The following is a 12,583-nucleotide window of genomic DNA, read 5'->3' as shown; positions in this document are numbered from 1 at the left end:
CTCTCTTTCTCTCTCTCTCTCTTGCTCTCTCTTGCTTTCTTTCTCTCTCTCTTGCTTGCTTTCTTTCTCTCTTGTTCTCTTTCTTTTTCTCTCTTTTGCTTCCTTCCTTCCTTCCTTCCTTTCTTTCTTTCTCTCTCTCTCTTGCTCTTTCTTTCTCTCTCTCTTGTTTTCTTTCTCTCCCTCTTACTCTTTCTTTCTCTCCCTCTCTCTTTCTCTCTCTCTTGTTTTCTTTCTCTCTCTGAGCTTCGCGGCACACTTTACCATGTCTCACGGCACACTAGTGTGCCACGGCACACTGGTTGAAAAACACTGGTTTAGAAGAACAGATTTTGAAGATGAAACTCAAATACTGTGGCCACCTAATGAGAAGGAAGGACTCAATGGAAAAGAGCCTAATTGTTTTGACCTAGGCTTCCTGATGAAATAAAATGGCACATATGGTGTCTCACAAACCTCTTTTATTGTAACAGCATCTAATTAAGTTCATTAGCAGTCGTCCAAAGTCCAAACAAGGTAAAACAAGCCTGACCAAAGTCTTTTCAATGAAAAGCAAATAACATAAACACAAACCTTACTCTTCTTTGCCAAACTGCCAAAGATCAATTTTCAGAAAAAAATGGCAAGTTCAAACAGAAACCAAACTATTTGAGTCTTGAGTTGCACTGACAACATCTCTGAATAAACTGAATTGCTTCCTGTATGGAACCCTTTCAGACTTTCAACTTATATAGCGTATGGGAGAGACCAATTATCCTGAAGCCTTACCTCCAAGTGGTCCTTCTCTGGAACTCTTCTTGCCTTTTGGCTGTTCTGTGCATGTATGCATTGAGAACAGGTTCCTCCTGTTGTTCCTCACTCATGTCAGCCTCTGGAGGTTCTGGGGGCAGGATAGACCTCCCCAATGGCCCTGGCTGAATCCCTGCCTGTGGCACCAAGCCTTCTCCAGATTCCAGGCCTGGCACAAGTTCCTCCCCAGCCTCCTCACTCTTTGACTCTGCTGCCAGCTGCAAAGGCCACTGACAGACCACAAAACTAATGCTGGGAACAATTGAGGGCAAAAGAAGGAGGCACCAGAGAATAAGGTAGTTGGATGGATTCACTGAAGCAGTCAGTGTGAGCTTCCCTGGACACTGGGGGATAGTAGAGAACAAGAAGGCCTGGAGGAACTTTGTCCATGGGATCATGATGGGTCAGACATGACTTCACAACTAACAACTACAATAATGCTAGACTGTAACAAATGAATGGGGCACAGGATGATTTTGATAATTCCCTATACACATAATTTTCCTATTATAATATGGTGGTAAATTTGAAAGGGTTCTATAGATTACAGGTCACCAACCTGTGGTCCATAAGAAAATTTTGATGGTTTGTGGAGAAATCTTAGCCCGGGGGTCATATATGGCTGAGAACAATTTATCCAGTCCAGGAAGAGGAAAAGAAAAGAAAAGGAAAGAAAAGGAAAGAAAAGGAAAAGGAGAAAGGAAAGTAAAAAAGGGAGAGGAGGGAAGGGACTACAGCTACAGCTCTGGAATATGGGACTAACTTTCCCAACAACATCAGCAAGCCACAGTCAAATAAGCTTCAATTATTTTGTAATAATTACATTACTTTTAATAATTTTGTTACAATTAAAAAACCTTTGAAGATTTTGTTATGATTAAATAAGCATTTATGATTTTGTTATACTAAATAAGCATTTATGATTTTGTTATATTAAATAGGTGCATTTCATATTAATAAAATGGTGGTTTTCTGATCATTATTTTACAAATGTATTTATTTTTTAAAAATCATATTAGTGGTCTGCAAGACTTAAAATTATGAATTTGGTGGTCTGTAGTGCTGGGCAAACCGAACCCGCACAATTTGGGTGTGTACTGAAATTTGTGGTGTTCGGCATGCCGAACAAGAACCCGAAATTTTTTCAAACTTCGGGCAAAGTTCGGGGTCGTGTTCAGAGTTTGGAGGTTTGACGTCACTAGCATGTTGCTAAGGACGCCAAGGTGATCATTTCCTGGATTCCATGGAATCCAGGAAGTGATCACCTTGGCGTCCTTAGCAACCTGCCGGTGACGTCAAAGCTCCACCCCTGGAATCTCTTCATGGGAGGGATTCCCCGTTCGGGTTCGAGTTCGGGTTTGGTTTGGCCGAATTTTGCGTAAAGTTCGTCCGAACTTGCCGAACCCAAACACCGTTGGGTTCGCCCATCCCTAGTGGTCTGCGGGATTTAAAAGTATGACCTTTATTGTCCCTGAGGTCCAAATGGTTGGGGACACCTGCTATAGGTGTACTCGGTGTGTGAAGCCAAGAAGGAAAGTCTTTTCAGTCAAGGTGGCCACTCTTTAAAACATAATTTGAGATCAGACCAGCCTCTTTGTTTTGTGCCTTAGGCCATGGCTGTGTGACAGACCCATAGCTTGCTTTGCTGATGGATGATTCATAAAATACCACTGAATTTTTTAATTATTATATGCATTGTATGCATTTTTTTTATTTTAAGCCACCTTGAAAGGCATATGTGAGATGGGCACATATATAAGAAGATTAAATCAATAAAATAAAATTTTGGAATAAAGTATTTAATGGGGACATAAAATATTTGTCATTGAAAGTAAGAAGCTATGCTAACTAGAATTTCTCTTTCTATTGTGAAAAGTGTAGGACATTTTTGAATGTCTTTGATTGTCTTAAATAGCAATGAGAAATGATTGAAAATAGTTATTGTCCACCTCAACTATCAAAGTTAACAAAAAACTTAGTTATTCAGGAGACAGAAAAAAGAAGATAAACTGGAAAGAAGAGGAAAATTTGCATTCAAAATAATGGCATTTGCGCTATAGTGCTATGTGAAGCCTCCACTTGGTGATTTGATTTGAAGAGATATAATTGAATCACCTTTTCAAAGAACTTCAGAGTACTGACTCAGATTAGATGCCTTTGAGTTGCTTCAGAAAGTTTTGAAGGAAATTCACACATGAATTAATTTTGTGGTGCTTCTGCCTATATAAAGCTTCAAACATTATGGCAGGTCTCCCATATAGGAGCAAAACTGACGACATTGAGATAAATGGAGTGACAACTCTCTGATATAGGGCAATGAAGTTTATCAACTCTGCAAAATGCTAATAGAATATTTAGAGGCACTACTAGCATCTCATTCTTCTTCTAGAATTTGCTCATACGGATTTGCTAAGAGAGAAAGAAAGAAAAAATGAGATCAGCTTGTTAATCTGGTTAACTCTTTCTTGCGTGATCTTCATTTCTATGTGAATCTCTCCAATCCATGTTCTTCTATACTTATCTTTCCTTCTCATTAAACACCTGAAAAGTTAGTAAAATTTTATTAGGATTTGAACCTGCAGCCTCTGCCTTGTAAGGCAGTGGCCTTAGCCCAGTGATGGCGAACCTTTTTTTTCCTTGGGTGCTGAAAGAGTGTGGGCACATGCTATTGTGCCCACACTCATAATTCAATGCCTGGGAGGGGCGAAAACAGTTTTCCCCAGCCCATGGAGGCCCTCTGGAGGCCAGGAACAGCCTGTTTCCCAACTTCTGTTGCACAAAGTTGGTAAAATGAGGACCTAGATTGTTGGGGGCAATGTGCTTACTCTCTGTAAACCACTTAGAGAGGGCTGCAAAGCCCTGTGAAGCAATATATAAGTCTAAATACTATTGATATTGCTATGCCCCCTGGTGATGCCACTGTTTAAAGGATTTATTCACTACATATGTCAATCTATCATAGAATTGTAAGAAGGTAAAGATATCTTATTTATTACCCTGAAGTGTAAGACATGGAACAATAAAATAATTACAGAATGGCAGATTCCAATTGAAATTTAGAAAAACCTTTGTAATGGGAAGAACTGTTGACAGTGGAATCAATTGTCTGGTGTGGTGATATATGTGTTCCAGCAGGTGTTTGATAGTTACCTATTATTCTATAATTTTGCTTCTTGCATGGAGTTGGGCTTTGAGTCAATGATCTAAATGACCCCTTTTGAATCTATGCATCTACTAATTGAAAGCAACATTGAAAATAATAGCATGCAAACAGAGCAACAGGCACATAGATACATACACAGAGCATAAAAATTAAAAACTTCTAGACTTTTTTTTAAAAAAAGAATCACTGTTATGTTTCCAATACAATTGTTACCAGTACTATGTTCTGATCTTTAACCACTTTATATTTTATTCCTATTTCTAACGTGAATACTTTGCAATTTTGAAATAAACTTTGGAGATGATAATGATTGATGATAATGACTGAGATAAGAGAAACTGAGTATTCAAAGGAAATGTGGAAACATATAAACCGATTTCAAGGAAACCATTACCGAAGATCAAATGAGTTATGCATGGCAAAGGAAGGCACGTGTCCCAAGCCTCCAAACATTTCAACCTGTAGCATTGTTATAACATTAGAGCTGACCTTTTGGAAGCAGATGAATCTTGCACATGAGATAAATGGACTGATTCCTAGAGACTGCATCTGCTTTCCATAAAAGAAAGGAATACTTTCAAAAAGACTTCCTTTGAAATAACTCTGAGATGAAAACCACTGCTTCAAAATATTATTGAGTGGGGTCAACCACAAGGCAATTTAGAGTTAGAATAGATCCCCAAAATTAATGAAGAGCCATGAGTAGTCATATTAACATATGATAGGACTGTGTTTTGCACCCTAGGGTGACTTCTGATGTAATGCCTTGGCTTCATTGTATGCTTTTTGAAATTATTTTCAAAGATGTAAAACATATGAATGTAATCCATTCAAATAGATCTTCAGTGAACAGTACAGGAACAAGCTTTGACACATGGAGAATGCCTCTGGATTTCACTTTCCAATATGTGATTATTTAATCATTATTATTTGAACGTAGTTATTAAGGAGCCTCCTGTTTCTAACCATGCAATTAAAAAAAGAAAAATTAGTGTGTTTCAAATAAAAAAAGAACATATGTAGCTTATCATTGCTGAACTCACTCTGCAAAAAATCAAATAGAGGAAGTCAAGTAAATTAGTGATAATGGCAAATTTCAAAAATGAAAATTTTTAATTCATTGCAAATCACATTCTCAATTTAGTTCATGCAATAGTAAAACTAATTAAAGTGAATAAATTGAGCTAGGAAAATTTTGCTCCAACTGAATAATTAATAGCAACTAAACATGATATTTTAAGTTAATTTTACCTGTTTACAAGTAATCTAAAAATAAAATGAAAATGGTGAAAGGCAGTCAAAAATGAAAAGAAACTATGAATGACAGGCTATTAACATTCAACACTATTTTTAGGTTTCATTGATATGCATCTGCTACATAGAATGTCAGGAGTCTTTTAGATATTTGCATATAAGAAAACATATGCTAATACATTTTTAAGTCTATATCTGAACAGATATTTATTTGAGACCATTCTGATAATGCTTCTACTGAGATTGTAATCTAAGTAGTGGCTACAGACATAAATATGAATGCTTCACACAGGGTTGAAATCCAACAGGTTCTGACAGATTCTAGAGAATTGGTAGCAGAAATTTTGAGTAGTTCAGATAATTGATAGCGGAAATTTTGAGTAGTTTGGAGAACCGGCAAATACCACCTTTGGCTGGCCCCAGAGTGGGGTAGGAATGGAGATTTTGCAATATCCTTCCCCCAGGAGTGGGGAGAGAATGGGGATTTTGTAGTATCCTTCTCCTGGACTAGAATGGGAATGGAGATTTCCCCTGGCACACCCACCAAGCCTCACCAGATCCGCCAAGTCATGTGCACAAAAACCAGTAGTAAAGAAAAATGGATTTCACCATTGCTTCCACACCTGGCCAATGATACAGCTGTTTTAAGGCTTGTACAGTAATTTGTATTATTGTATTAAGCACACTTTTTATTGCTTTGCATAGCTCTAATAATGAACTACATCATATAGGATGTGTACAGAGTAACTGCCAGGAGATCAGCGAGGCTGGAAGCAACATTGAAGAAGCATTTGTCTCTGGAAGAAGGTGCGGGACCCACAGCTGGAATGGTCCAGTGTTGTTGCACAGCCTCCAGAAAGAGCTGTGGGGCAGGGACTACATCCAGTTTCTGCTTGGATTCTAGAAAAAGTGGGTCAGCCTTAGCTTCAGCAGAAGCAGTTCTGGGGGGGGGGGTTTAAAACCCACAGCCTCTTGAGCTTTAAAGAGAAGAGACATGAACAAGTTGGGTGGAAAAAGAGTTGGTGATGGTGGGAGTTCTGAAGTAGTAGCCTCATCTTCTAATAAATCTAGAAAGAGGTTTCCCTTGGGGTGTCCTCCTCATCTTGTTCCTCATTTGATGAAACTTCCAAGGAGGGAGGAGAAAGAAACTCTATTAGTACAATGGCTAAAGTTGGTCAAATGTGAGCAACAATGTGTTGCCTAAAATTCCCCTTAGAATAGGGATCTTAGCTTTCATAGAATAGGATACATGTGCACAGGGCCGCCGATAGACGGGTATTACTGGGACTGCTGTCCCGGGCCCGGGCAAATTGTAAAATTGGGGGGGCCCGGGCCCCGGCGCCTGCCAAAAACTCCCCAACCCCGAAGAGAGCCGCGCCTTTCAGCCTCCGGAAGTGCTGGGCCGGGGGACGCCTCCACCACGCAGGTTTAGGAGGTGGAGTGGCGCCGGAGGAGCGTTAGCGGCTCAGAGCCTTTCCTGGAGCGCTCCAGATGCCCCTCTCGACGGCCCGGCTGCCAACCCAGGCGGAGGCGTGGTTAGGGAAGGCGCCGCCCTTCCCGCGCAGCGCAATGCCAAGGTGAAAGCGCTGCCCGTCCGACACCTCCATCCGACCCGTCCGATGCTGGCGCCTCCCTCCCTCCCTGCCTGCCAGCCCCTGCACGTCCCAAACCCCCGAACTCCCGCGGAAGGCAGTCCCCGTTCCCCCCCGCTTGCCAGCTCTCGCTTTGGTGTTTCTCCGGCGGAAGCAAGGCGGTTGAGTTGCTCCGAGGTTCCGCTTCCAAGCAACCGTATGCCGCCCCCCCCCGCAAGCCCCCTGCCCGAAGCTGCAAGCGTGAGATCCTGGGGCGAGGGGGAGGCGGCAGTCCTGCGCTTTGCACTGGGGAGGTGCAGCGGGGAACCGGGGTGGCGCGGCGCAAGGTGAGCCCTTCCAGTGCCGTGTGGAGCCCTTCTTGATGCTGCCTCCCCCCCCCCGCTGCTGGGAAGTTCTGTTTCTAAGGAGCTCTGGGAACCCAGGTGAGGCTTCTCATCTGAAACCTATTTGTGGAAGAAGTTGGGAGAGGTTGGTGAGCAGAGCTCTCCTTGCAGGAGGAAGCCACCCCTCTGTGCTGGGAGGGAAGAAGGAACAATGTTCACCATCTCCCAGGACCACCAAGCCCCCTTCCAACAGCACACGCGAGGCTCCTGGCCTGCCAGCTCTCAGCTTCTCATTTATGCTTTCTCTCTTTCTCTCTTGCTCTTTCATTCTTTTTTCTTTCTCTTTCTTTCTTTCTCTTGCTTTCTCTCCTTCCTTCCCTCCTTCCATTTCTTTCATTCCCCCTCTCTATTTTTATTTCTCTTTCATTCTCTTTCTTTCTCTCTTTTTCTTTCTTTCTTGCTCTTTTTCTTTCTCTCTTTTACCTTCCCTTCCTCTATTTCTTCTTTTCTTTCTCCTTCCTACCTTCTTCCCTCCCTCCCTTCCTTCCTTCAATCCTTCCTTTCTTACTCTCCCCTTTCATAAGTTTCCTTGCTTCCTTCCTCTGTTCTGTCCCTTCCCCCTTTCTTTCTTTCTTTCTTTCTTTCTTTCTTTCTCTCCCTCCATTTCTTGCTTTCCTTCTTCCTCCCTTCTTTCCTCCCTTACTCCCTTCTTTCACACCTTTCCTTGCTTTCTTTGCACCCTTCCTCTGTTCCTGTCCCTTCCCTCTTTCCTTCCTTCCTTCCCACCCTCCGTCCATTCATTCACCCATTCCTCTCTTGATCGCCCCTTTTACCTTTCCTTCCTTCCTTCCTTCCTTCCTTCCTTCCTTCCTTCCTTCCACCCTCCCTCCTTCCTTCATAGCTCGCCCTCGCCTTTCTTCCATTCCTTCCAGATGGGAGTGCCCCCTCAAGACACCCGCCCGACTGATGGTACCCTATTTTTTCTCTCCCCCCGTCCTTTCCAGCTCCTCGCTGGCTGGGGAATTCTGGGAGTTAAAGTCCAGATATCTTCAAGTTGCCAAGGTTGGGAAACACTGGCCTATGGGACCGCCTCGCTTGGCGTGAAGCGGGAAATGATCCCCGGGGGATGGAGTGGCTTGGCGACTTAAAATAGTTTTAAAATGGCGGGGGGAGGCCCCAGACACTTAGGCTGTATGGGGCCCCAAAATTCCTGATGGTGGCCCTGCATGTGCAAGGTTTCAGGGAGTGGGGAGAAATGGTAATTTATAGCTGACTCTGGGTTATATAGGCTAGCTCTTTGCAATTCCTCTCCAAACAATGAAAGGATAACAGATCATACACAACTGCTCTATACAGTTGTCTCTCATAAAAAGACTGCAAGATGAGGAACTTCAATCTGTTAAATCTGTCTTATTCTTCCAGTTGATTTACATCACTTAAACTGGATGGGCAACAGTGTAAAATAAAATTTCCCTTTTAGAAATCATAAAAATTAGAATAATCACAATGTTTTTACAACATGTTAAATGAGAAGATACTATTTAAAAATTAACTTTGTGCTGGAATGACCAGGTGCTTGCACAATTGTTGAAATACTGCTATGGCCAACCAAATGACATGCAGTAAAATCTCAGTGCAATCTCTAAAATCCTCTCCATTTTCTCATATCAGTCTTCCCAAAGAATTGAACCTCAACATGGTGAAAGTGTTAGGTTTTAACAAACATAAGCAGTAGAAAGGATAAGACGAGATATTCTTTCATATAATCTGGATCAATTCTATTATTAAGTATTTCCTGGGTTTGGAGATCAAAAGCTTATGTATTAAAGGTGTGGATGTAATACTTCATTTCTTGACATAACTGGATGAAATTTATTGGCATTGTGACTTTGTCCTCTATGGATTAAACATGACAAACATCAGAGAAATACAAGAAATGTATTTCATAGCACTAGCTTTTAAATTTTGTTCTTATTCTAAACTGTTGTTTTCATTTTCTGGCAGACATTTTCAGGTGATATATAGATTTTATCTCTAAGGTTTTTCTCTCAAATAGTTGTGTCAATCTCTCTCTCTCTCTCTCTCTCTCTCTCACACACACACACACACAAACATATACACATACACACACACACACACTGAAGACAATGCCAGATCCTTTCTTGTAAGAGAGTTGATTAACCCTAATATTTATCTGCAAAACTGCTGAATTATTGGGCAGAAGGAGATTTATTTTATTTATTTATTTATTATTTAGATTTGTATGCCGCCCCTCTACGCAGACTCTCTTTTGCCAAACCCTTCTTAGATGGTTGTAATAAAGGCATGTTGGATTGGCTCTCTGGCTAAAGAAAGGAGGACAAAGTCTGAGATAACTTATATCAGCATTGGTGAACCTTTTCTGTACTGACTGCTGAAACGGGAGCATATGTGCACATCCCAGAAACCAGAAGAGGAGCTGCATGATGTGCATGGGTACCAGGTGGCTGCTCTTTGGGTTTTCTGGCATGCTTATGTGCACTAGCCACATGGTCTTCTGGTTTCTGGCATGCATGCACATGTGAAGACCAGCTGGCTGGTGTGCATGTACGTGCCGGAAACCGGAAGAGAAGCAGCCCAGTGCACATGCGTGGCAGAAACTGAAGACCAGATGGCACACCAAGCGGCTGCTCTTCAAGAACCCAGAAGAACAATGGGTGATAGCTCACATAATAATTTATTTAATAATAATTTATTAGACTTGTATACCGCCCCTCTCCGAAGGCTCCGGGCAGAGAGATATCTCTGCATGCCACTTCTGACATGCATGCCATAGATTCACCATCATTGACTTATATTTTCTATGAGCCACAGTGATCCTGCAACAGTAGCCAGGACTGTCTTTATAATGGCAATTTTATTTTTAATTGCAGATCTTCAGGCATAGCCTTCTTGGCATGTGATATTGAAAACCGTGAAACAACTCATTCTTTGTCCTGTAAAGAAACGACAAGTATGACTTTTTAAAACAACAAGCAAATTTGTGATTTAGATTTCCGCAAAGTCTTTGTCTTGTACCAGCTCTCCTACACACACCTGCATTAGCATTGTACATTTGTAATATCAGCATTTTGACTATTTTATATTCTTCCTTCCTTGGCACCCTGTCATATTTTGTGCTTTAGAGTTATGCTATTTGCATAGTATACTATTTGGAATGAAGCCTTGAAATGCTGAGAACAGGGAATGAAATCAGAAAGAAATACTTTGGGGCAGTGATTAAAGATATACAGCTAAAAACTGAAGGCTATTACTTCTAATTTTGTCTTAGGCATGGAGATAGCCAGTCATTTACAGACCAAGAGTTAACTAGTTTTAAAAATGTTGCAAGTAAAATATCACATAAAGAATCGTCATGAATGAAGACTGAATTTTTCTGTTCAATTAAATTGTGTAGGCCAAATACCCACTGATTTCAGCACTTTGGAAGAATAACCCTCATATATAGGGAAAATGTCACCATATATCTCTTCTGCTGGTCAGAAATGTGTGTGTATGCTTTCTGAGATTCCATATCAATACTGAAGTTTTTCTTTGAACAGAGGTTCAACATTTATACAATAAACTACATACTATTTTGTTCAGCAGGGCTCTATGGTATGAGCGTCCCGAAAATTCAAGGGTAAAAATTTCAGACACACACACACACACACACACACACACTTGAAAATTCAAAAACAATGTTTTTTATCACAAAGTTCAAAAGAAACAAAGCACCCTTTTTGTATTGCAAAGAGTACTTTTCCCAAAACAAACTTGTAGGCTTTAAAAATCCCTTAAACAGTCCTTAAGTACTTAGCTAGCAGCTGTGAGGAAACGTCACAGCCTTCCTTCTTCCACGAGTTGAAACACACATGCTTTGCTTTGCCTTGGTTTCAAAGTCTTGAAAAAGGTCCTGAAACAGCAAGTCATGATCCAAACCAGTATGGTCAGATAATCTCCACACTGTGAGGCCAGCATGCTGCCAATTTAACAGCAGCCCTAATTACTTGAACCCCACCCAACCACAGGTGGACTCAATTATCTCCTATAATATTTTTGAAGCTGTTCACTCCTATGCATAGCTGTACGCATGCATGGGTCTATCATTATTTCTTCATCCGAAATTAAGGAAGATAAGGATGATTTATTTATTTATTTTATTTATTTATTCATTTGTCCATGTGGTAATAAGGGTAAAAATGAACTTAGAGGAGAGGATATATGATAGGTGAAAGAAAGAAAAGACAATTGGACAGGGGACGAAAGGCACACCAGAAGATTGACTTCTTCCTGGGCTGTCTTCCAAGCCCCCCTCCTCCATCTCACCGTCACTTCCTTCTGCAGAGGACAATTTACTGTCTGACTCTGTCGGCAGCAAAACAGGCCTATGATATGTTGATGTTTTCACCACCTCCACCTCCTCAGTCCTTGGAGCAGGAGCTGGGCCAGAGCTAACCACAACACTTTTTAGTGCCTAGCATAACATGAAGCTAAGGATATTCCTGTATTGTACCATCCTATCCTCCCTTTGTTCAGGAGATATTAATGAATATGATGTCAAGAACCTTCTGAGTCTTATCATTCATACTCCCTTTTTAAAGTAACCGTAAGTTTTTTGGCACATTTATTTTACAGCTAAAAACATATGCTAAATAGCAAAAAGAACTACAGTAATACCTCATCTTACAAACCTAATTGGTTCCCGGGGGAGGTTCGTAAGGTGAAAAATTCGTAAGACGAAACATTGTTTCCCATAGGAAACAATGTAAAATGAATTAAGCCGTACAATGAAAAAAAAATGCAAAAAAATACCGCTGCCCGGCTGTCACCTTTTGAAACAGCCGGGCGCTTCTCAGCGTTCTCCCAATGCCGAACCCGGAAGTTTGGCAAAAGTTCGGGTTCGGGTGGCCACCAAGAAGCCCCGCCGCCCGGCTGTCACCTTTTAAAATAGCCGGGGGGCTTCTTGGCGGCCTCCCAAATACCAAACCCGGAAGTTTGGGTTTGGCGTTCAGGTTCAGGAGGATGCTGAGAAGCCCCCTGGCTGTTTCAAAAGGTGACAGCTGGGCAGCGGGGCTTCTCAGCGGCCTCCTGAACCCAAACCTTTGCCAAACTTCTGGGTTCGGCATTCGGGAGGCCGCCGAGAAGCCCCACCACCCAACTGTCGTCTTTTGAAACAGCCAGGGGGTTTCTCGGCGGCCTCCCGAATGCTGAAGCCGGAAGTTCGGGTTTGGCGTTTGGGTTCAGGAGGATGCTGAGAAGCCCCCCGGCTGTTTCAAAAGGTGACAGCCAGGCGGGGCTTCTCGGCGGCCTCCCGAATGCTGACCCCGGATGTTCAGCAAAGGTTTGGGTTCAGGAGGCTGCTGAGAAGCCCCGCTGCCCGGCTGTCACCTTTTGAAACAGCCAGGGGGCTTCTCACCGAACCCAAACTTTTGCCAAACTTCTGG

The sequence above is a fragment of the Erythrolamprus reginae genome, chromosome 1 (genome assembly GCF_031021105.1).
Source record: "Erythrolamprus reginae isolate rEryReg1 chromosome 1, rEryReg1.hap1, whole genome shotgun sequence".
In the NCBI taxonomy this organism is placed as follows: domain Eukaryota; kingdom Metazoa; phylum Chordata; class Lepidosauria; order Squamata; family Dipsadidae; genus Erythrolamprus; species Erythrolamprus reginae.
This window is presented reverse-complemented; position numbering follows the sequence as displayed.